Source organism: Thalassophryne amazonica, chromosome 15 (assembly GCF_902500255.1).
Source record: "Thalassophryne amazonica chromosome 15, fThaAma1.1, whole genome shotgun sequence".
In the NCBI taxonomy this organism is placed as follows: domain Eukaryota; kingdom Metazoa; phylum Chordata; class Actinopteri; order Batrachoidiformes; family Batrachoididae; genus Thalassophryne; species Thalassophryne amazonica.
The window spans coordinates 39,984,899-40,010,196 of record NC_047117.1 but is presented as its reverse complement, the minus strand read 5'-3'; the positions used below and the strand labels follow the sequence as shown (position 1 = coordinate 40,010,196).

The window sequence follows — 25,298 nt, the reverse complement described above, 5'->3', positions numbered from 1 at the left end:
CCCTCTCTACTTTTAAGATTAGGTTTAAAACTTTCCTTTTTGCTAAAGCTTATAGTTAGGGCTGGATCAGGTGACCCTGAACCATCCCTTAGTTATGCTGCTATAGACGTAGACTGCTGGGGGGTTCCCATGATGCACTGTTTCTTTCTCTTTTTGCTCTGTATGCACCACTCTGCATTTAATCATTAGTGATCGATCTCTGCTCCCCTCCACAGCATGTCTTTTTCCTGGTTCTCTCCCTCAGCCCCAACCAGTCCCAGCAGAAGACTGCCCCTCCCTGAGCCTGGTTCTGCTGGAGGTTTCTTCCTGTTAAAAGGGAGTTTTTCCTTCCCACTGTAGCCAAGTTGCTTGCTCACAGGGGGTCGTTTTGACCGTTGGGGTTTTACATAATTATTGTATGGCCTTGCCTTACAATATAAAGCGCCTTGGGGCAACTGTTTGTTGTGATTTGGCGCTATATAAAAAAATTGATTGATTGATTGATTATTATTAGGGTCCGAGTAGGTAATTGCGCTGTTTATTATTATTATTATTATTCTCACTCTTGAAATCGAAATTTCGGCCTCTTCCCATGCTCAAAAACTCACCAAACTTTCCAAAGTCATCTGGGTGGATCCGAAATTCGATATTTTGGGGTGTCGCACATGGTCGCACAAAAATCGTGAAATAGCGCCCCCTAGAAATTTTCAAAAACCCCTCCGCATTGGGCTTTTTTCGTCGTAGCCTCACGAAATTCGGTACACATATTTACCATGCCAGGACACATGAAAAAGTCTCTTACTGTCATGGTGAAATATCGACAGGAAGTCGGCCATTTTGATTTTAAGTTGTGATTTTGAGCAAATTTTTGCTATTTTTGGCCATTTCCACTACTTATATTTGAACGAACTCGTCCTACGGATTTCATCTGATTGTCTTCATATTTAGTCAAAATCATCACAACACAATGGTGATCAAAATTTAGCAAAAGATTCTAATTAAGTCAAAAGGCGTGGGTGCTAGGGGTCGTCAAACTTTGGCGAGCTTTTCGGAGCACGCCATTTCACTTCGAACGGCTGTCACGCACACTTCAACATAGATCCTTCAAACTTGCTGGACATGATGAGGGCTCCGCCCTGAACGTCTACATATGTTACGTTCCCACCTCCTCCATAGCGCCCCCCGGTGGTCTCAGGAAATGTCCTATTTTTACTTTAACAGGTCCTGATGTCACATACTTAACCCAATCAACTTCATTCCACTTATAAAACATGCAGAACAAATTGGTGAACGTAGGCGATGAACGCTGTGAAGTTACAGTAACTGCGTCCGTGTGGCGGCGTGCTGAATATTGCCCATTCGCCATGAAATTACGTTCTTCATTTTGACGGCTTTAATTTTGTCACATCATCATGAAAATTGATACACAGGTCGAGCACGACAACGTCTTACAATTCATAGGGGCTTCGCCCATGGGCGGGGCAAAATGCCTCAAAAGCGCCCCCTTGAAACTTTCAAAAACCCCTCCCCATAGGGGTTTTTTGGAGTAGGGAGATGAAAATTGGTACACGTGTGACTTGCATAGACGTACAAAAAAGTCTCTTGCACCATGGGTCTACTCCAAACAGGAAGTCGGCCATTTTGAATTTTCTTCTCATTTTGCCGTGATTTCCACATGTTGTATTTGAACGAACTCCTCCTAGGGATTTTGTCCAATGCACTTCAAATTTCTTCCAGATGACCCAGAGACGATACTGACCAAAAGTTATCAAAAGCTTTTCTTTATGTTGAAAGGTGTGGCTGCTATGGCGCCGCCATTTTGACCCTTCGCCATTGAACATTATACTTAAACAGGTATTGAAGTCACATAGTTAACCCCATGAACTTCCTTCCACTTCTAAACCATGCAGAAAAAGTTATTGAACGTAGGCAATGATCGCCGTGAACTTACGAGTAACGGCTTCTGTGTGGCGGCATACCAAATATCACTGTTATGTGTCGGACGCAGCTCGGAGAACCGACCAGCGTTTGAAGGACCCAGTATGAAATAAGCAGAGCACGGTTCAAAGGCTAACTGAATTTAATACATAACAGTGATAATAACACAAAGGTGCGGCCTGGCGTGGTGCGCTCCCAGCAGCGCTAACGGTCCGGAGCCAGAAGCTGTTTCGGACCCAAGGACCCCGCCGACACCCCCCAGGTGGCCGCAACAACCGAGTCTGTGAAAGAAGGAACCATTATGTGAGTCCACACTCTACACACAGAACACTTAAAGGTGTACAAACAGCAAACACTTCCTGGCTTGATTGCTGATCAGCTTCCCAACCTGCAGGCATGGAACATCCAGTTCACAAAACTCCACCGCAGTGGAAGCTGATACATGACTAACAAACAGCTCAATACAATAAGGTGTGAGGGACACCACATTTACTGACTGTATAACTGTTAGTCACAAAATCTACGTACCTCAGGAAGTGTGCTGACGAGCGTGAGACCTCACCCCCTCCTCTTTCACAGACTGTGCATCAAACCTGGACGTTCTCAGCATCCGCTGTTGATGAGATGGCTCCCGAGACGACGATCTCACCCGTCTGGTCACAAGGTCGAGTCTCTGGCAAATACACACTGTGCACTCCAGTCTTAAATGCCAACATGTTCCAATCCATCCAGATGCACCACAGCTGTGAGTCCTGACGAGTCGCAGGTGATCAGGGTGAGGTCCTGACAGCCTCAGCAACACAGCCACTCAGTCCCAAACGCACGCCACCTGGGAGGAAAACCAAAAGACAGAAACAAACCGGCAGCCAGGCCCCCCCAGCCATATAACAGTACCCCACCCTCACGGGAAGCCTCCCGGCGACCACACACACCTGGCCCAGGAGAAACACCCCCCTCCAGGGACCATGGCTGGAAACCGTGTCCGCGTTCATCCTCCAACAGACTGGTTGAACTGGCTGCATCTTTGCCCTTGTTTCTGACAGTCTCTTAGCACAGGTGTGGCCAGGAGTTCCTACACCTGTGCGGTCAGCTTTTATCCAAACATGTGTAATTAGTCATAAAACAAAACACAAACAACCAAAACACCCCCCCCTCCCCAGGGGACCGTCCCATCAAACCCCAGGGAAGGGGAGAAAAGAAAAACAACCCAAACTTGAGCTCACAAACAAAAATGCCAAAATACCCCCCCCAAAAAAAGGACCCAAACGACTGTGTGTTGGTCTGTTTGTTTTTCTTTTATTTCTTTTTGTTTCACATCCCCAGGGTTCGGCGGGGTCCTTGGGTCCGAAACAGCTTCTGGCTCCGGACCGTTAGCGCTGCTGGGAGCGCACCACGCCAGGCCGCACCTTTTTGTTATTATCACTGTTATGTATTAAATTCAGTTAGCCTTTGAACCGTGCTCTGCTTATTTCATACTGGGTCCTTCAAACGCTGGTCGGTTCTCCGAGCTGCGTCCGACACATAACAATCGCCCCTTCGCCATGAAATTACGTTCTTCCTTTTGATGGCTTTAATTTTGTCATATCATCATGAAAATTGATACACAGGTCAAGCATGACAACCTCCTACAATTCATAGGGGCCTCACCCATGGGCGGGGCAAAGTGCCTCAATAGCGCCCCCTTGAACATTTCAAAAACCCCTCCCCATAGGGGTTTTTTTGGAGTAGGGAGATTTTGAATTTTCTTCTCATTTTGAAATGATTTCCACATGTTGTATTTGAACGAACTCCTCCTAGGGATTTTGTCCAATGCACTTCAAATTTCTTTGACAGCATCCAAAGATGATACTGACCAAAAAGTATCAAAAGCTTTTCTCTATGTTGAAGGGTGCGGCCGCTATGGTGCTGCCATTTTGACCCTTTGCCATGGAACATCAAGTCATGATAACTCCTTCATGTTTTGCCTGATTGACTTGAAACTTCACATGTATGATGACGGTTGGCCCCTGAACACACGCAGCCCCTCTGTTTGTACACTGAGCGCCCCCTAGTGGATGAACAATCAACATGTCATAACTCCTTGATGCATTGTGTGATTTGTTTAAAATTTTAACTGTGTGATGAGCGGTTGCCCCTGCATGCACATGCCCACATGTGCTCACAATACAACACACTGCCCTGGGTAGGCGGTCGCGTGGAACGAGGGCCCGTATATGACTGCTTGCAGTCCTAGTTATTATTATTATTATTATGCGAAAAATGAAATCCAAATTTCAGCCTTTTCCCATGCCCAAAAACTCACCAAGCTATGCAAAGTGGGCCGGCCAGATCCGAAATTCAGTATTTTGGGAGTCTCACACATGGTCACAGCGAAATGGCGAAATAGCGCCCCCTACAAAGTTTCAAAAAACGCTCCACATTGGGATTTTTTATTGTAGCCTCACGAAATTCAGTACACATATTTACCATGCTAGGATGCACAACAAAAGTCTCAACATCATGGTGAAATGTTGACACGAAGTCTGCCATTTTGATTTTAAGTTTCGATTTTTGAGGTAATTTTTGCCATTTTTGGCAATTTCCACTACTTACATTTGAACAAACTCGTCCTAGGAATTTCATCCAATCATCTTCAGATTTGGTCCACATCATCATGAGACCACGGTGATCAAAAGTTGTCAAAAGAATTTCTGTAGGTCAAAAGGCGTGGCTGCTAGAGTTCGTCAAACTTTGGTGAGCTTTTCAGAGCACGCCGTTTCACTTCAAACGGTTGTCACGCCCACATACTTCATTGTAGATCCTTAAAACTTGCTGGATATGCTGTGACTCTTTAAAATAAAAGTGCACTCGCTGCATGTCGGTGCGATCATCAGACGCCCTGATCGATCAGGTCTGATCAAACCTGAAAAGAGCTGCATCTCTTTAAAATAAAAGCGCACTCGCTGCATGTCGGTGCGATCATCTAAGACCTGATCGATCAGGTCTGATCAAATCAGCGGACCTGATCGGAGCAACCGGAGGTTTAAAAGTTTAACGAGTCACAGCGTTTCGTTCAGGGCAGCCTTTAGCACAGCCAGACTCAGCAGCATCTGTACACAATGAAAGCGATCCACCACGACAAAAATAAATAAATAAATAAAACTAATAATAATAATTATAATAATAATGTTAAATGACTGTTTTTGAGCTGCACCACACCTGTAGTAGAGAACAGAGCACACTTCCACAGAGGCAGAAAATAGCACTGAACTGGTTTAATAGCGGCATGGTACACGTGACTGTGTGCACACATTAAAACGCGAACACACGCAGCTGCAAGTATGAAACGAAAACTGAAAAAGGCTGAGTACGCACGCATTTCGGGCATATTTAAATGAAACACAACGTTGCAATGAGCAGCTATACGAATACGCCAATGTGAAAGGGGCTTAAGAACCTTGCTCAAGGGAACCTTAGAGACTGGTGGCTTGAACTGAGGAGCCTCAAGCACAATCACAAGCACACCTCTGTAACATCAAAGACACCACTTCTACAAATCCTGGATTGTATTATTTTAGGAGTTCTTATCTTCGTTGATAAGGATTGACGTATTTACAGTGAGGAAAATAAGTGTTTGAACACCCTGCAATTTTACAAATCATGGAGGGGTCTGAAATTTTCATCTTAGGTTCATGTCCACTGTGAGAGACATAATCTAAAAAACATCCAGAAATCACAATGTATGATTTTTTAAGAATTTATTTGTATGTTACTGCTGCAAATAAGTATTTGATCCCCTACCAACAAGCAAGAATTCTGGCTCACACAGACCTGTTAATTTTTCTTTAAGAAGCCCTCTTATTCTGCACTCTTTACCTGTATTAATTGCACCTGTTTGAACTTGTTACCTGTATAAAAGACACCTGTTCACACACTCAGTCAATCACACTCCAACCTGTCCACCATAGCCAAGACCAAAGAGCTATCTAAGGACACCAGGGACAAAACTGTAGACCTGCACAAGGCTGGGATGAACTACAGGACAACAGGCAAGCAGCTTGGTAGAAGACAACAACTGTTATGATTATTTATTAGAAAGTGGAAGAAACACAAGATGACTGTCAATCTCCCTCGGTCTGGGATTCCATGCAAGATCTCACTTTGTGGGGTAAGGATGATTCTGAGAAAGCTCAGAACTACACAGGAGGACCTGGTCAATGACCTGAAGAGAGCTGGGACCACAGTCACAAAGATTACATTAGTAACACATGATGCTGTCATGGTTTAAAATCCTGCAGGGCAGCAAGGTCCCCCTGCTCAAGCCAGCACATGTCCAGGCCCATTTGAAGTTCACCATTGACCATCTGGATGATCCAGAGGAGGCATGGGAGAAGGTCATGTGGTCAGATGAGACCAGAATAGAGCTTTTTGGAATCAACTCCACTTACCATGTTTAGAGGATGAGAACAACCACAAGAAAACCATCCCAACTGTGAAGCATGGGGGTGGAAACATCATACTCTGGGGGTGCTCTTCTGCAAAGGGGACAGGACGACTGCACCGTATTGAAGGGAGGATGGATGGGGTCATGTATTGTCAGATTTTAGCAAACAACCTCCTTCCCTCGGTAACAGCATTGAAGATGGGTCATGGCTGGGTCTTCCAGCATGACAATGACCCTGAACACACAGCCACGGAAACTAAGGAGGGGCTCTGTAAGAAGCATTTCAAGGTCCTGGAGTGGCCTGGCCAGTCTCCAGACATGAACTCAATAGAAAATCTTTGGAGGGAGCTGAAACTCTAAACCTGAAAGATCTTGAGAAGATCTGTATGGAGGAGTGGTCCAAAATCCTCGCTGCAGTGTGTGAAAACCTGGTGAAAAACTACAGCAAACGTTTGACCTCTGTAATTGCAAACAAAGGCTACTGTACCAAATATTAACATTGATTTTCACAGGTGTTCAAATACTTATTTGCAGCAGTAACATACAAAAAAATTATTAAAAATCATATGATTTCCGGATTTTTTTTTTTTTTTTTTTTAGATTATGTCTCTCACAGTGAACATGCACCTAAGATGAAAATTTCAGACCCCTCCATGATTTCTAAGTGGGAGAACTTGCAAAATCGCAGGGTGTTCATATATTTTCCTCACTGTAGTTACAGAAAGTTCTCATTCTTCAAAAAACAAGCACCATGCATAGCATTCAATCATAATTCTCCATTTCAGTAGCAAAGTTCATGCTGATCACAAGAGGTTATAATCAGAGTTCTCGTTTGCTAGCAGTGCACCATTTCAACATAAACTGTTAGTGATGATCAGTGATAATCACCTGAGTAACATGTCATGAACAAATACTGCAAAAGCAGACCATAGTCTTAGAATATTAGCAGCACTCCAACCATGTTTCCACAAATCCATCATGTCTTTGCTGTCCTTACTGAGAATCTAAAAAATTTCACTTTGTCCGTGAATTTAATTTTAAAGTGTACTAACTGTTCCTCAGTAAATATTTCAAATTACTTTTGATTCTTGTGCCTGTATTTGAAAACAGAAGGAAAGATGCTTAATAGATTCCTCATGGCTTTGACATGTTGTATCAAAGTGTTGAATGCCCTGCCAGACATCTTTCCTAGTTAATCTCTGTAACTGCTGCTTTATGTACTTTTAATCTTTTGCGAGTAGTGTTCTGCTTGTTGAACCTTGTGGCACAAAGTCACCTGCAAAACCAGACACATATATAAATACTGATATCATAAAAACAAGTTTACTCATCATAAGACACTGTCCACAAATACACTGAAGACATCATCACCTCATGTGTTTTTCCTTCTTCCAACAATCAACAAAAACTTCATTTATAAAAAGAAAACTGTTCAGACTTCACTGATTTGGACACTTACATCTCCTGAAAAATACTTGTCAGAGCTTCTTAAAAGGACTTATATTGTCTGTGTGAAATTAGAGAGTCCAGATACGCTAAATTGTTTCTCTTCCTATCTTCAAAATATTACACTCATTCATGCTGCTCTTACATAACAACATCCAAGTTCAGGGTTGGTTTACATGCATCACTGTTCTCTTGCAGCATGTTGCTTTTAAATTCAGTAATCTTGCTCTCTTACAGGGCCATGCACATGCAAGGACATATAGGTCTCGACACAGACACACAAACACGCACTCCGTACTCACACACATTGATGTGGACATCACAGTACGCACCCAGGGAGAGTCTTCATCTGTGCCAGCACTCCATCTTGCCAATGCTCACGCCTTACTTCTCACACACACACTGAGTATGCAGTTTTAAACCAATACCTCCCTCTGCACTCACTCTCTCTCCCTCTGTTACTCTCCATGCCTCGTTTATTTCCCTAAGTCCCTCCCTCTTTCCCTTCCCTTCAGTTATGACGCATTCTGGTAATCAGTCATTTCAAGACTGTGAATGTTCTTCATACTGTATTAGTTTTTCAGCAGCAAGAAATGACATGGCACATGGATTCAGACCTTCAAAAAAAGGCACAGGGATTTACAAAAATGAAATAATATTCAAGGACCAGCTCTACACGCTCCATCGGGTGCTTGAGGGTTCATGGGAGTTCGCTCAACCAGTCCACATGTGTTTTGTGGATCTGGAGAAGGCGTTCGACTGTGTCCCTCGGGGCACCCTGTGGGGGGTGCTCTGGGAGTGCGGGGTCCGGGGTCTTTTGCTAAGGGCTATCTAGTCCCTGTATGACCGCAGCAGTAGCTTGGGTCGCATTGCCGGTAGTAAGTCAAACCTGTTTCCAGTGCACATTGGCCTCCGCCAGGGCTGCCCTTTGTCACCGGTTCTGTTCATTATTTTTATGGACAGAATTTCTAGGCGCAGCCAGGGTGTAGAGGGGGTCTTGTTTGGGAACCACAGAATCTTGTCTCTGCTGTTTGCGGACGATATGGTTCTGTTGGTTTCGTCAAATCAGGACCTTCAGCGTGCACTGGGGCGGTTTGCAGCCGAGTGTGAAGCATCCGGGATGAAAATCAGCACATCCAAATCCGAGGCCATGGTTCTCGACCGGAAAAAGGTGCTTTGCCCTCTTCAGGTCGGTGGAGTGTCCTTGCCTCAAGTGGAGGAGTTTAAGTATCTCGGGGTCTTGTTCACAAGTGAGGGACAAATGGAGCGTGAGATCGATAGACGGATCGGTGCAGCATCTGCAGTGATGCAGTCGCTGTATCGGACCGTCGTGGTGAACAGAGAGCTGAGTAGGGGGGCAAAGCTCTCGATTAAGCGCCTTGGGGCAACTGTTTGTTGTGATTTGGCGCTATATAAAAAAAATTGATTGATTGATTGATTGATTGATTTACCGATCGATCTACATTCCGATCCTCACCTATGGTCATGAGATTTGGCTCATGACTGAAAAAACGAGATCGCGAGTAGAAACGGCCGAGATGAGTTTCCTCCGCAGGGTGGCTGGACGCTCCCTTAGAGATAGGGTGAGGAGCTCGGTCACTCGGGAGGAGCTCGGAGTTGAGCCGCTGCTCCTCCACGTTGAAAGGAGTCAGCTGAGGTGGCTCGGACATCTTTTCCGGAAGCCCCCTTAACGCCTCGCTGGAGAGGTGTTCCTGGCACATCCCATTTGGAGGATGCCCCGGGGAAGACCCAGGACACGCTGGAGGGACTACATCTCTCGGCTGGCTTTGGAAGCCTTGGGGTTCCCCCGGAGGAGCTGGGGGAGGTGTGTGTGAATCAGGAGGTCTGGGCGGCTTTGCTTGAGCTGCTGCACCCGCGACCTGACTAAAGAGGAAGAAAATGGATGGATGCATTCATTCATTGACATGTATGATTATGTACGTCATACATAATAAAAAAAAAAATTTCACTTCCCCTACAAGACTGCAAGTTAAAATGATGGAAGTTAAATTTAAAAATTAATTGCAACCTAAAATAAGATTTAAAAGATGTAAAAACATGATTTTAAAAATAGTTAAATTAACCAGAGTGCCAAGGGCCCTGTGGGTTATCAGCTCAATGGCCATGAGCAAGGAAAAATGGCCATTTTTGGCATACAAATGGCAACCATTTCCAAAACAACAAATCTATGCAAATAATTTTGGTACGGGAACAATGTCAATGACCAAAATTGTGCACTTGTTAAATTAAAAGAAAAAGTATTGGACAGTTTTGAGAAAATTGGGCTCAAATACCCATATTAAATCATTTCAAATCAAATTAATTTTATTTATATAGCGCCAAATCACAACAACAGTTGCCCCAACGTGCTTTATATTGCAAGGCAAAAGCCATACAATAATTACAGAAAAACCCCAACGGTCAAAAAGACCCCCTATGTGCAAGCACTTGGCGACAGTGGGAAGGAAAAACTCCCTTTTAACAGGAAGAAACCTCCAGCAGAACCAGGCTCAGGGAGGGGCAGTCTTCTGCTGGGACTGGTTGGGGCTGAGGGGAAAGAATCAGGAAAAAGACATGCTGTGGAAGACAGCAGAGATCAATCACTAATGAATAAATGCAGAGTGGTGCATACAGAGCAAAAAGAGAAAGAAACACTCAGTGCATCATGGGAAATCCCCCAGCAGTCTAAGTCTATAGCAGCATAACTAAGGGATGGTTCAGGGTCACCCGATCCAGCCCTAACTATAATCTTTAGCAAAAAGGAAAGTTTTAAGCCTAATCTTAAAAGTAGAGAGGGTGTCTGTCTCCCTGATCTGAATTGGGAGCTGGTTCCACAGGAGAGGAGCCTGAAAGCTGAAGGCTCTGCCTCCCATTCTACTCTTAAAAACCCTAGGAACTACAAGTAAGCCTGCAGTCTGAGAGCGAAGTGCTCTATTGGGGTGATATGGTACTAAGAGGTCCCTAAGATAAGATGGGCCCTGATTATTCAAAACCTTATAAGTAAGAAGAAAATTCTGTTCTAGAATTAACAGGAAGCCAATGAAGAGAGGCCAATATGGGTGAAATATGCTGTCTCCTTCTAGTCCCCGTCAGTACTCTAGCTGCAGCATTTTGAATTAACTGAATGCTTTTCAAGGAACTTTTAGGACAACCTGAAAATAATGAATTACCGTAGTCCAGCCTAGAAGAAATAAATGCATGAATTAGTTTTTCAGCATCACTCTGACGCAAGACCTTTCTAATTGTAGAGATATTGCGCAAATGTAAAAAAGCATCCATCCATCCATCCATCCATTTTCTTCCGCTTTATCCGGAGTCGGGTCGCGGGTGCAGCAGCTCAAGCAAAGCTGTCTAGACCTCCTGATCCACACACACCTACCCCAGCTCCTCCGGGGGAACCCCAAGGCGTTCCCAAGCCACCCGAGAGATGTAATCCTTCCAGCGTGTCCTGGGTCTTCCCCGGGGCCTCCTCTGAATGGGATGTGCCCGGAACACCTCTCCAGCGAGGCGTCCAGGGGGCATCCAGAAAAGATGCCCGAGCCACTTCAACTGACTCCTTTCGACGTGGAGGAGCAGCGGCTCGACTCCGAGCTCCTACCGAGTGACCGAGCTCCTCACCCTATCTCTAAGGGAGCACCCAGCCACCCTGCAGAGGAAACTCATCTCGGCCGCTTGTACCCGTGATCTTGTCCTTTCGGTCATGAGCCAAATCTCATGACCATAGGTGAGGATCGGAACATAGATCAATCGGTAAATCGAGAGCTTTGCCCCCCTACTCAGCTGTCTCTTCACCACGACGGTCCGATACAGCGACCGCATCACTGCAGACGCTGCACCGATCCGTCTATCGATCTCACGCTGCATCCGTCCCTCACTCGTGAATAAGACCCTGAGATACTTAAACTCCTTCACTTGAGGCAAGGACACTCCACCGACCTGAAGAGGGCAAAGCACCTTTTTCCAGTCGAGAACCATGGCCTCGGATTTGGAGGTGCTGATTTTCATCCCGGACGCCTCACACTCGGCTGCAAACTGCCCCAGTGCACGCTGAAGGTCCTGATTTGATGAAGCCAACAGAACCACATTGTCCGCAAACAGCAGAGACGAGATTCTGTGGTTCCCAAACCAGACCCCCTCTACACCCTGGCTGCGCCTAGAAATTCTGTCCATAAAAATAATGAACAGAACTGGTGACAAAGGGCAGCCCTGGCGGAGGCCAACGTGCACTGGAAACAGGTTTGACTTACTACCGGCAATGCGAACCAAGGTCCTGCTGCGGTCGAACAGGGACTAGATAGCCCTTAGCAAAGGACCCCGGACCCCGTACTCCCGGAGCACTCCCCACAGGGTGCCCCGAGGGACACGGTCGAATGCCTTCTCCAGATCCACAAAACACATGTGGACTGGTTGGGCGAACTCCCATGAACCCTCGAGCACCCGATGGAGCGTGTAGAGCTGGTCCAGTGTGCTGCGACCAGGACGAAAACCACACTGCTCCTCCTGAAACCGAGGTTCGACCATCGGTCGAATTGTCCTCTCCAGTACTCTGGAATAGACCTTACGGGGAGGCTGAGGAGTGTGATCCCCCTATAGTTAGAACACACCCTCCTTTCCCCCTTCTTAAACAGAGGGACCACCACACCAGTCTGCCAATCCAGAGGCACTGTCCCTGATCACCACGCGATGTTGCAGAGGCGTGTCAGCCAAGACAGTCCCACAACATCCAGAGACTTAAGGTACTCAGGACGGATTTCATCCACCCCAGGAGCTTTGCCACCGAGGAGCTTTCCAACCACCTCGGTGACTTCTGCCTGGGTAATGGATGAGTCCGCCTCTGGGTCCCCAGTCTCTGCCTCCTCTTCGGAAGACGTGACGATGGGATTGAGGAGATCCTTGAAGTACTCCTTCCACCGCCCAACAACATCCCCAGTCAGAGTCAACAGCTCCCCACCCGCACCGTAAACAGTGCCGGTGGAGAGCTGCTTCCGCCTCCTGAGGCGTCGGACGGTTTGCCAGAATCTCTTCGAGGCTGACCGATAGTCCTCTTCCATAGCCTCCCCGAACTCCTCCCAGACCCAAGTTTTTGCCTCTGTGACCGCACGGGCTGCGGCACGCTTGGCCTGCCAGTACCTGTCAGCTGCCTCTGGGGTCCCACCTACCAACAAAGATAAGTAGGACTCCTTCTTCAGCTTGAGGGCATCCCTTACTTCCGGTGTCCACCACCAGGTTCTGGGATTGCCGCCGCGACAGGCACCAGAGACCTTGCGACCACAGCTACGAGCGGCTGCATCAGCAATGGAGGTGGACAACATGGTCCACTCGGACTCCATGTCCAAATGGACCATGCCCGCCCTCCTGTGGGTTCACCACCTGCAGAGGAGGCCATGGGGGTCGGGTGCAGAGAGGATTGGGTGGCAGTTGAGGGCAGGTGGCCCGGTGGCCGGTCCATGCTCACAGCCCCTGGCTGTTGGGACGTGGAATGTAAAAAAGCAGTCCTACATATTTGCTTAATATGCGCATTGAAGGACATATCCTGATCAAAAATGACTCCAAGATTTCTCACAGTATTACTAGAGGTCAGGGTAATGCCATCCAGAGTAAGGATCTGGTTAGACACCATGTTTCTAAGATTTGTGGGGCCAAGTACAATAACTTCAGTTGTATATGAATTTAAAAGCAGGGAATTAGAGGTCATGCATGTCTTTATGTCTGTATGACATTCCTGCAGTTTAACTAATTGGTGTGTGTCCTCTGGCTTCATGGATAGATAAAGCTGGGTATCATCTGCGTAACAATGAAAATTTAAGCAATGCTTTCTAATAATACTGCCTAAGGGAAGCATGTATAAAGTGAATAAAATTGGTCCTAGCACAGAACCTTGTGGAACTCCATAATTATCCTTAGTCTGTGAAGAAGACTCCCTATTTACATGAACAAATTGTAATCTATTAGATAAATATGATATTAGCTGTTTGTGGCATAACAATGGCCGCCATTTCCAAATGAATGAAACTATGTTTATCATGTTTGATGTGAAATTTGTAAACAACCCATATTACGCCCTCGACAAATTAGAAAAAAAATTTATCGGACACTTTTTGAGAAAATTGCCTTTAAGTGCTCAAAATGGTTATTTTCTGTTGTGGTTCTGCCAAGTGGCCCATTTGGCTGTAGGGTTTAATTCTTGGTTTAATTGTGGATTTTCTTGTGTTCAGTTGTCTGTGATGTCACTGTCTGATATGTGTTCCCACTTATGTTGATCACCTGTTATGTTGTTTTCTTTTAAATCCACCTGCTGCCTGTGCACATGGTTTAGTCTGTGTTCCACGTCCTTTGCTAGGTTTAATTTTGATTATCTATTTTTTTCACCTTGTTGTGTCTTTATCAGCTTTTCTATGAGTTGCAGTTTTTTGCCATCTCCGGCATGTGTTATGTTGTGTAGGTATTCAGTTGTTGATTTCTTTAAGTATTATTATTCTGTGAATGTGTTCATTTTGTGATATTTTCTGTATAGGTTTGTTTGTTTGTCTGTGTCTGGGTCCCTCATGTTCCTCATCTGCATCCTCACATGTCAGTCTTGTGTTTGTCTGTTGTACTCCTTCACAACTTTGACTTCCACATTGCTGTTCTGCTTTAATTCTGGATTTAGGTTTTGGTCATTATTAGTTCTTATAATCCTTGTGTTTTGACCTCCTTATATTATTACGTTAGTTCGCTCGCTCTTGCACTTTATTAGCTCCTGAGTTCTATGTTGGTTTGTGGTTTTATGATTTCTCCTCTTCTTCTGTTATGGTTGGTTATTGCATTTTTTTTTCCCTCCTCACCGATTATTCATTTTATCAACAAGATTATTCTTAGTGTTTTTTTTTTTTTTTCTGTTCAGTTAGTTCATCTCCCTGCACTCTGTTTCTCTCATGTGATTCTTAAGGTCCACCTCCTTGTTTGTCACTCACTTAGGTTATTTAAGGGCCCCTTAACACATAGTACAAATCAGGGTGAATCACGGCAGAACAGCTTGTATGAGCGAACCACAAAAACATCGAGCCGACAGGCAGGCATGAACAATCCTGCTGTGACGGTTTCTTGCACACAATGGTGTCGTGCACAAGCGTGCAAGAAACCATTGCAGCAAGAACACAGTGCCAGCATCTGGAGTATGTCTAACCACATTGCGCAGATGCTATTAAAAAAAGAAAAATAAATGCCACCCACAGGATTTGAACAGCAATTTAGATCTGATTACCAGACAGAAACTTTACCACTACACTACCATCACTGTCTTATAACAGGAGTGTGAAATGGCTAAAATCAACAAAGAGCTACACTTATTTTTAAAAAAAAGAGAAAAAAGCACCAAGATAACTGAACAAATGATGTTTGTTACGGCGTATTTCTGCTCATACATGGCTGAAAGTGGCATATTTGTTGCACTGTTGGCTTGTCATATAGTCCGACACTGTGGCATGCCACATGTGTAGTTGCCAACTTCACAGTCGTGGGGGCACTTAGACGAATTTCACCACCAGCTTGAAAGTGATAGTCTCCATGTCCGTCCAAACACAGTATGTGATGTCCAGATCCACAGATCTCCACAGCTGCTTCAGTTGGTGGCCACACCTCCTGTCAGTTCAGTGCACACACCAACATGTTTGTTTGCAAAGCCACACTCATGGGGCACTCGGACAAATTTCACTGCCAGCTCGACAGTGATTGTCTGCTGTTTTCGTGCTAACAGTGCGACTGGCCACCCATTTTCTAAGTGCCAAGCGAGCGGTGTTAGATGTTCACCTGGAATTTGGCCGACACCTGCCGTGAGAGAGATAGCATGGGCTCTCACAGGGCACACTCTGTCTTTCAGCCTCTATTGTATGCAAATAGTTGTAGCAACAGGTGTACGAAGCATTGGAAGCAGCTCCGATTTTACCCGTATTGCATATGATTCCTGTTTCATGTGCACTTCGGCCACATTGGTACTATGTGTGAAGGGGCCCTAAGCACTTCCTTGTTTGTCAGTCAGTGCTGGTGTTCTGTCGAGATGTGTGGGTCTGATTTAGGTGTAGGGATGCCTAAATCGACAGTTCCGTGGGTCGGGATGACCAACCCCGTCCAGTTGTGCGCCCAGTCATGCTTCACTTTCACTGAATGATTCTTCACCAAGTTAGCTTTTATTGACGGGCAAATTAATGTATAAATTGTTCATCTGAACACAGTAATGTGTAAAATGTAGTCGCTAGTAAAAGATAAGTATTCTTAACCTGGAGACTATTTTTTTATTATTGTTATGATAATCGTTTGTCAACCTTGCGCCTCAGTGTCTTTTGCACTTTATTGGACAGAGAAATTATTGTAATTAAAGTTCACTTGATATTGGCCCATGGGAAAAACTTGTACAATAAAAATATTAGTTTTAGCCTCCAACAAAATGTACTGTTGTGATTCCAGCATTTTAAAGCCCTTTTAAACTTGTACAATGTTTATTATTAATTATTGTGATATTATCGTTAATGTGAAAAACTGTACAATACAAATTGTTAGTTTTAGCCTCCAATCAATCAATCAATCAATTTTTTTATATAGCGCCAAATCACAACAAACAGTTGCCCCAAGGCGCTTTATATTGTAAGGTAAGGCCATACAATAATTATGTAAAACCCCAACGGTCAAAACGACCCCCTGTGAGCAAGCACTTGGCTACAGTGGGAAGGAAAAACTCCCTTTTAACAGGAAGAAACCTCCAGCAGAACCAGGCTCAGGGAGGGGCAGTCTTCTGCTGGGACTGGTTGGGGCTGAGGGAGAGAACCAGGAAAAAGACATGCTGTGGAGGGGAGCAGAGATCGATCACTAATGATTAAATGCAGAGTGGTGCATACAGAGCAAAAAGAGAAAGAAACAATGTACTCCAATAAAATGTACTGTTGTGATTCTAGCATTTTAAAGCCCTTTTAAACTTGTACAATGTTTACTATTTATTGTGATATTATCGTTAAAGTGAAAAACTGCAAAAAGCCCTTTAAAACTTGTACAGTGGTTACAAAAAACTTAATCCTCCCATGCCTACTATACAGATTGGTAAATTACAGTGTACACTTCTCAAAACTTCCTTTTGTTAAAACAATTCAGACATTTTTTACTAAACTCGACATGTAGGTTGTTAAAGTACAGTAGAACCCATTTCAATGGGACACATGAAAATGATTTAATAAATGAAGGCTCTTAAATTTGTATAAAATACATACTAAATAAAGATAAAAATAAAGTGGGAGTAGATTATTTTGTACAGGTTAAATATACATATACATTAATGATCCTAAAGAAAAAATACAGGAAATGTACTCACTATAGGTGTAAATACACATAATTCAAATAAAACGTACCTCCTCATAACTTGGGGTGGCTTATTTTTACAGGCAACTTAAACAATGTAAGAACTCCTAATGTAGCCCTATATATTATAGGAAAAGTACTCAGCATAAAAAGGGCCAAATAAGAATTTATCTATGAATGACCTAGTTAATGTAGGCTGTGCTATGCATTTACTTAATATATTTTGTCACATACACATAAATATACAGGATTCATTTCATTTGCATGTTAATTATTTTTCATTTCCAGACACTCAAAATACATAGAATTTACAGAGCCCTTCAACAGTATTTGAACTGTCATACATTAATTTATTTGTGCCATTTATAATCCAACAACAACAAAAAAAAAACCTTCCTTAAGCTCAAACTGAGAGCATATTTTTACAACTTGATATAAAGTAATTACAAATATAAAGATGATGAATTGCATAACTAATTGAATGCTTTGGTATTAATACCTGTAAATCACCTTTATTGCCAGTTTTCTTCAGACAGGTCATGGGATGGACACTAACATTTCCAGTCACTGAATATGTCTTGAACTTTATTGACATCAGTTATGGACAAATACAAACAGTATGGCACTTTATGGTAAATCTGTGTGGAGCATTTTTTAAATTTCATTTATGTAGCACCAAATTGCAACAAGGCTGCCTCAAGGCGCTTTACACAAGATCTAACCTTACCAACCCCTAGAGCAAGCACATAGGCAACAGTGGTAAGGAAAAACTCCCTCTGATGATTTGAGGAAGAAACCTCAAGCTGACCAGACTCAAAGGGGTGACCATCTGCTTGGGCCATCCTGCAGACACACTTTACAAAACAAATATACAAGAAATTTTGTCGATGTGCAGGATGGGAGGGTCGCATAAGTTGACAACATTCCCATCTCTGGATGGAGCTGCACCTCAGAGAAAAAAAACAACAAAAAAAAAACAAACAGAATCGGGCATCATAAAGACAACAAATACAGTATAATTTGTCAGCATTAAGCAACAAGAAAAACAGAAGAAATACTAAGGTGATCTCCGGCCACTAGCCTTAAGCTTCACTAAAAGACCCAGAATTTAGATAAAGTTGAGGGCATGGCCCACTCCGTTTGCTAATAAAATGAATTTAAAAAATAAAAAGCATAGTAACATATTATGCCAGTGTGCTTGCCATACGAAAGGGAAAATAAGTGCATCTGAAGTCTGGACTTGAAAGTCTCTACAGAATCTGACTGTTTTATTGATGCAGGGAGATCATTCCACAGAACAGACTGGACTTAATGCGGGACTGCAGTAAACCAGAAAATAGAATATTGCAGTAGTCCAATCTGGAAGAAACAAATGCATGAATCAGGGTCTCAGCATCAGCCATAGATAGGATGGGACAAATCTTTACTGTATGTCACAGTTGAAAGAAAGCAGTCCTTGTAATAGCTCTAATGTGGAGGTCAAAGGACAATGTAGCATCAAAAATTACCCCAAGGTTCCTCACTTTGTCAGTGTAATGTATGACACACAAGCCTTGGCTAAGTGTTAACTGGTCAAACTGACACCGATGTCTCACTGGACCAAGAACCATCATTTCTGTCTTATCAGAGTTTAAAAGTAGGAAGAGTCTCACTGATGGAAGGCAATCTTCTAAGGATTTTATGTGGATGATAACTAGTCCACACAGGCATCAGCACCACAGGCAGCATTCTTCACGTCATCAGTGGGCCTGTAAAATGCAGACTGCAGCATGCACCACCTGCCTTAGGTCTTCCACCTCACAGTTCGTTGGGCCCTTCAGTTCGGTTCCAGCCATTGTTCGTACCTCTGACTGAGAGAAAGAGCAGAATCAGTCAGCCGGAAAAACAAACAAACACCTAAGGTAAAATTTATCAGCAGTAAAACAGAGAAATTACTAAGGTGATCGCCAGCCGCTAGTCTTAAGCTTCACTTACAGACCCCAAATTCAACAGGTGCATGATAAGAGAAAGCTCTGTGATCTGCAGACTTTTTATTCACCCTAGGGACACAAAGTAGCCTTGCACCCTGAGAACGCAGAGCCCGGGCCGGTGTCCCGACATGATGTCATTCGTATCGAGAAGCCAGCCCCCCGTGCAACTGCGCATGCACAGTTCTCTCTCCCCAGACATTCACACCTCCCCCGCCTACACTTCCCCCTGTCGGTTAGACGGTGCCTCTCTTTACTGCGTTGAACTCTCCGACCAAGTCTTTGCATGAAAATACAACAGCAATAAGTGTCTTTTCAATGTATTCGACAAAACCGCACATCTCGACAGAACACCTGTACATACAGTTTAATTACCGTATTTTCTGCACCATAAGGCGCACCGGATTATAAGGCGCGCCCTCAATTGGCGGGTACTTGACCCTTACAAAAGGCGCACCGGATTATAAAGCACGGCCTCAATTAGCGGGTACTTAACCCTGACAAAAGGTGCACGCTAAAACATATAGTCTACAAAAAAAAAAAAAAGGTCACGGAAGCAAAATGGTGAGTTTATTTGAACTTTTTAACAACTTTGAACTACCGGTAGTCAACAATATGGTACTCACATTATTTTTTATTATGCTGTTATTATTCTGTCACAAATCCATCGAAGTCCTCATCTTCTGTGTCTGAATTGAACAGCTGGGCAATTTCGCCATCAAACACGCCAGGTTCCCGCAGCTGCTCTATTCCCATGAACAACCGCGTAACTGATAGCCTGCAGTTTGAACTGTGCCTCGTAAGCATGTCTCTTTGCTGGCGCCATTTTCGGGGGTCCTTAAACAAATGTTTTGCAGATACCTGTAGTATACGGTAACTACCGGAGGAGTGGTGGAGGTAAGTGTACGTACCATGGACTCACGGACTCTTCTCTGATTGGTTTATCGCTGGCAGCGTACGTACTCTACGCTACCAGCGTACGTACTTTACGTATTACGTAATGTTCTCCGATTGGTTTATCGCTGCCAGGGTACGTACTCTATGCTGCCAGCGTACGTACTTTACGTATTACGTCCTTGTGTCAGCGGGAAATGGTCCGATATTCTGACAGTCAAGGACAACGTTGGTCGTTTTTACAGATTTTGGAATTCAGTGCGCACATAAGGCGCACCGGATTATAGGGCGCACGGCCGATTTTTGTGAAAATTTAAGGCTTTTAGGTGCGCCTTATGGTGCGGAAAATACAGTAGGTCAGGTAAGTAGGGAGGTCCTAGTCCGTGAATAATTTTATAAGGTATGTGCTCAGTCCCACCTTTTTACCCGATTTGCACCTAACCTAGGCAAGATGGGTTTATTACTGGTTGAGACCCTAATAAACTTTATACCTGTTGTAGAACTTAGTTGTCCTGGTACACCTCTCTGCAGTAGGGAACAAGCCACTTCCAGATGAGCTCGGGCAATAGCTTGCTGGTGGGTTTCAGTGTTCAACAAATGCCCTTTCCTGAGGTAGGTTTCGGCAAACTGCAAAAGAGGCATTCTGCATATGTAGCTATTACTCCAGCCTAGTACAAAAATGGTGTCAAGAAACATACAGAAGATGATTACCATTAACACTAAAATCGCACAGCTGCTTCCATCCTCCTGTTTCTCATGCTCCAGCATTCTGGCAGCCCACCTGTCTGTATCACCACAGCCAGCCATTCTCAAAAAATTCCAATTGGTTGTTAAAACAGCAACAAAAGGATGAGGCAAATTCTTTTCATGTAAAAACCAGGCTGAGGTCAACCAAAGAAAGTGAGATTATAAAAAACTTCATCTCCAATTTTGCAGAACCTTGTGCTCATAAATGGCCTCATTTGCATTGGGATCAATCAGCACAATTTGTTTCTCTGAATGGTTGACAATCTAAAATGTATTTATATTAAAACCTCAAGAACAAGGTCTGAAGTATCAGCAGCTGATTTAAATGTTTATTTCTGATGCACTGTGATTGAGAGAGGCTACATAAAATCCAGTGGGAGCCGACATTCAGAGGGCAAATCCATTTTTCATGTGGTGGCAGTTTCATCTGAGGAATGCATTTGATGACGAATTAATTAATGATATGCATACTTAGGCAATGTTATACTGTGTATTACTGGATCAAAAAGTTTCAAAATTACCTCTCTGAGTACCTGGAAATGGCCATGAACAAACAGAATGGATGCTACCACAGTATTCAGATGATAGACAGGGATCTGTTAAAATAAGCATATATCACTCAAATGTTGTACACAAAGAAGTACAAAGTAACACAGAAAGAAAACAAAAAAGCATTCACTTGCCTGCTGTTTCTCCACAAGAGTATGAAGATATGCATCTATAACCTGTAACCCACATGACTTGTAGCATAACAGTGATTGAATAATGTTCGTGTTTTCAGACTTGAATGAATAAATTAATTGTGTTTTACGTCATCAGTCAGTCAATGTGTCCCCTGAAGAGTTCGAAAGGATGTGTCATACAAACTGTAAGGGCCAACAACACCTTCCACTTTTCCAATATCATCTGAAACCCAAATCTTTTTGACTGCAATTTAAAAAAACAAAAACCCCACAAACATTAGATTTGGGCGAGATACCATTATGTGCCATAACTGTTGGTAAATATATACAGTACATGTAATGTGCATTAAACAAGAGCCCATTTCAGGAAGGAGGTGCACACAATCAAAAATATGCTGCCCTGTCCCACTGGCGTTTAGGAGGATTTGCGTATGGATTGCGCACAAAATTGGCTCATATTCGCTTAACATCCGCAATATGCGTGAAACATGCTTGTATGAGTTGGCCGACACCCGCATACGTCCGCAATTATCTGCAGAGGCACGTTTTTCCGACACCAGGATTTTTTGTCCGTCTTACATACTCCATACATACTCAATACATACACAATACATACTCAATCTATGCGCTGTATATTCGCCATCATTTGCTGATATCAGCAACTGACAGGGATTTGTGGCTTGGCAGCGGACTGGGACACTGTGTAAAATGGATATTTTGTGTGCCCATCATGTCCACATCACAAACTAAAATAAGTTGTAGCGACTGCATACACATTGGCCACGAATAAAACATTTTTATTACGTCTGCTTTGCATCTGATTTGCGGCGGATGCAAATCAGATGCGCTGTGTTCACAGCTGGACGCCGTTCTTTGTTCTACTGGGTGCCATGCGCTCTGCGCTGGATGCTGAGCATATAAAATAATTATTTCGGTGGTGGATTAATTATTTTATTCTGCAAATTGCCTATTGAAAACAGCTCTAATCACCTCCTGAATCAAAGCTGCAGCTGGTGCACGCGCGCAAATGGCTCCAGCTGCAGAAAGCATTTTGAGCCATCTAAAAAGGTAATTATTTGACTTGTTTACATTGTCAAGGCTTGATAAAACAGTTGCGTGTTTTTTCCTTCTTGCCTGCAGCTGTTACAGTATTTATTCCTATGTTTATAACAGATTTAACTTCTTGTTATAATAGATGTGATCCGCTAATGTCACCACTCGCCCTGTTCACTGCTTGTTTACTCCAATCAACTTGTCCAAGTCCAGCAAATGCTCCAGAGGCTGTATTGTTGGTGTGAATAGTGATGCTGATGGCCCGAGTGTGACCACAATGCAGATGCCATGCACGCGCAACATGTGCGCGTTGCATTCATAATACACCCGTAATACTACCGTGACAATCACAATGCGTCTGATCTGTTTCCTCACTACTTGCGTTATACAACCGTGATTGTTCATCATATATTCGCTATATATTATTAATATATCTGCAATTCATACTGGGACATTTGTCATTTTTAGCCATTTTTGTTGCAGACGACAACGAACGCCCGTAATTTGTATACTCAATTCATGCGTAATTAATCCTCTCCCCTGTGGGACAGGGCCCTTAGGGTCTGCTCCTTTCTGTGCCCCTGAACAACATCTGGAGTTGGTCCCCGGGCACCGGACTGAGGCTGCCCACTGCTCCTAGTGGTTGGATTGTGTCTAAATCATTGTATGTGCAATGACAAAGTTTCTGTTCTATTCAACCATTCGCCCTATTGCAAAATCCCATAATCCCTTGCGCGCCAGAGTCGCTGCAGTCAAAACAACATAGAGAACCCACATGATGACAATTGTAAATAAATATTATACTACAAACATGTAATTTTTTATGCTTTTCGTCAGGTTAATAAGAGACTGTTGCATGATACCCTGAAAACTTGCTAAAACAATTATAACAAATAATCCGTGTCTGCTACGTTTAATCTGCATGGAATTTAATAAACGGAAACCGAATTTCAGACATATTATATATATTAGTCTGGAACCAAGAGGACAAACCGTGTTGTAAAGGACAATAATAAAGACGTTAAAGAGCAAACTTCACTTTCCCCAGAAAGACATGATCAGGAATTGAGCGGAGCTCACATCAGCTCCCATTGAAAATAACGGAGAGACAGCCTGTGATTCTCGCATGTTTACATAAAACAAACAATAACAGCATCTATAAACCCAGAGAATAAATTCATGAGAGTTTTAGGCACAATATAAAAATTGTTTTATGTTGCGATGTTAATGGTGTTGTCCGTTTGCAGTTGTTAAAGTGCAGCCCGATCAGAATCAGCCCGATCAGAGAATGTTGTTAGACCTTAGCCCTCAATATTTTATAGAAGAACTCAACCCTATTATTTCCCTGCTAATTATGTAATTTTTAAATGTTAATTTACTGTCTTTATGTATTTATAAATTGTTTATGTTCTTGTTATCATATGCACACTTGTCAACTTGTCAAGACATCTTGTGGACGTTAGTGTGTATGCTGATGTCCATGAGATGTCTTGGATAACACCTTTGGAGTGATTTAGAAGACACCTCACAGACATCAGCATACACGCTAACGTCTGCTCACTCAAAGCTAACTTTCGCTCTTGTATGCACACCCTCCTTTAGAAGCAGTTAAAACATAAATAAAATATTGTTTATGATTGACTGATTGAGTTTATTCTGCAATGTCAATATAAACATACAGATGTGAATATATCAATGATACACTGATAAAACAATAAAGCATAAATGCTTATTTCCACTGTGGATACAGATGTGAATATATCAATGATACACTGATAAAACAATAAAGCATAAATGCTTATTTCCACTGTGGTCCTTGTGAAATTATCACATGACAGGGGCACTAACATGTACAAATTGTATGCAAGACAATAGGATCTGAATAATTTATATATATATATATATATATATATATATATATATATATATATATATATATATATAATAGTGCACTTCATTGAAAGTACTTATTTACATTGGTCTAATGGAAAATTGTGGTTTCCAGTTTAAATCTGCTGGAATCACTTTACAAAATCATAAATATACATTGTGAGAAACTACAAAAATTAGCTGTAACAAATTACATCAATTTTTTAAGTTGATCCAAAGTATAATTTTTTCAGTGTATGTATGTATATATATATATGTGTATATATATATGTATATATATACGAGGGCTGTCAATAAAGTAACGGTCCTTTTTATTTTTTTCAAAAACTATATGGATTTCATTCATATGTTTTTACGTCAGACATGCTTGAACCCTCGTGCGCATGCGTGAGTTTTTCCACGCCTGTCGGTGACGTCATTCACCTGTGAGCACTCCTTGTGGGAGGAGTCGTCCAGCCCCTCGTCGGAATTCCTTTGTCTGAGAAGTTGCTGAGAGACTGGCGCGTTGTTTGATCAAAATTTTTTCTAAACCTGTGAGACACATCGAAGTGGACACGGTTCGAAAAATTAAGCTGGTTTTCAGTGAAAATTTTAACAGCTGATGAGAGATTTTGAGGTGATTCTGTCGCTTTAAGGACTTTTCACGGTGTGAGACGTCGCGCAGCGCTCTCAGGCGGCGTCATCAGCCTGTTCAAGCTGAAAACCTCCACATTTCAGGCTCTATTGATCCAGGACGTCGTGAGAGAACAGAGAAGTTTCAGAAGAAGTCGGTTTCAGCATTTTATCCGGATATTCCACTGTTAAAGGAGATTTTTTTAATGAAAGACGTGCGGACGGATCCGCGTGTCGGGACGCAGCCGACGCGGTGCGGCGTCACAGGAAAAACACCTCCGTGTTGATAACCATTTGTAAAATCCAGGCGGCTTTTGATGGCTTTCAGTGGAGTGAGTATAT

The 25,298-nt window shown here is 43.2% G+C and overlaps 1 protein-coding gene and 1 long non-coding RNA gene across 4 annotated transcripts in view; both read right to left on the bottom strand.

Annotated features, from left to right (window-relative positions):
* Positions 1-8,280, bottom strand: part of doc2d (double C2-like domains, delta) — a 152,973-nt gene extending 144,693 nt beyond the window's left edge. Inside the window, exon 1 of one of the 3 annotated variants that reach the window (XM_034188563.1) lies at positions 8,119-8,280. The gene's annotated coding sequence lies outside the window, so the exon portion shown is untranslated. The remainder of the gene's footprint in view (positions 1-8,118) is intronic. The other 2 variants (XM_034188564.1, XM_034188565.1) reach the window with 2 other exon arrangements.
* A 7,828-nt stretch (positions 8,281-16,108) lies between these two features.
* On the bottom strand, positions 16,109-24,994 carry LOC117526806. Its single transcript, XR_004565356.1, has 3 exons — positions 24,983-24,994; positions 19,453-19,460; positions 16,109-16,240 (listed from the first exon to the last, which is right to left on the bottom strand). It is a non-coding gene; the product is annotated as an uncharacterized LOC117526806 (long non-coding RNA).
* Positions 24,995-25,298: the final 304 nt, after the last annotated feature.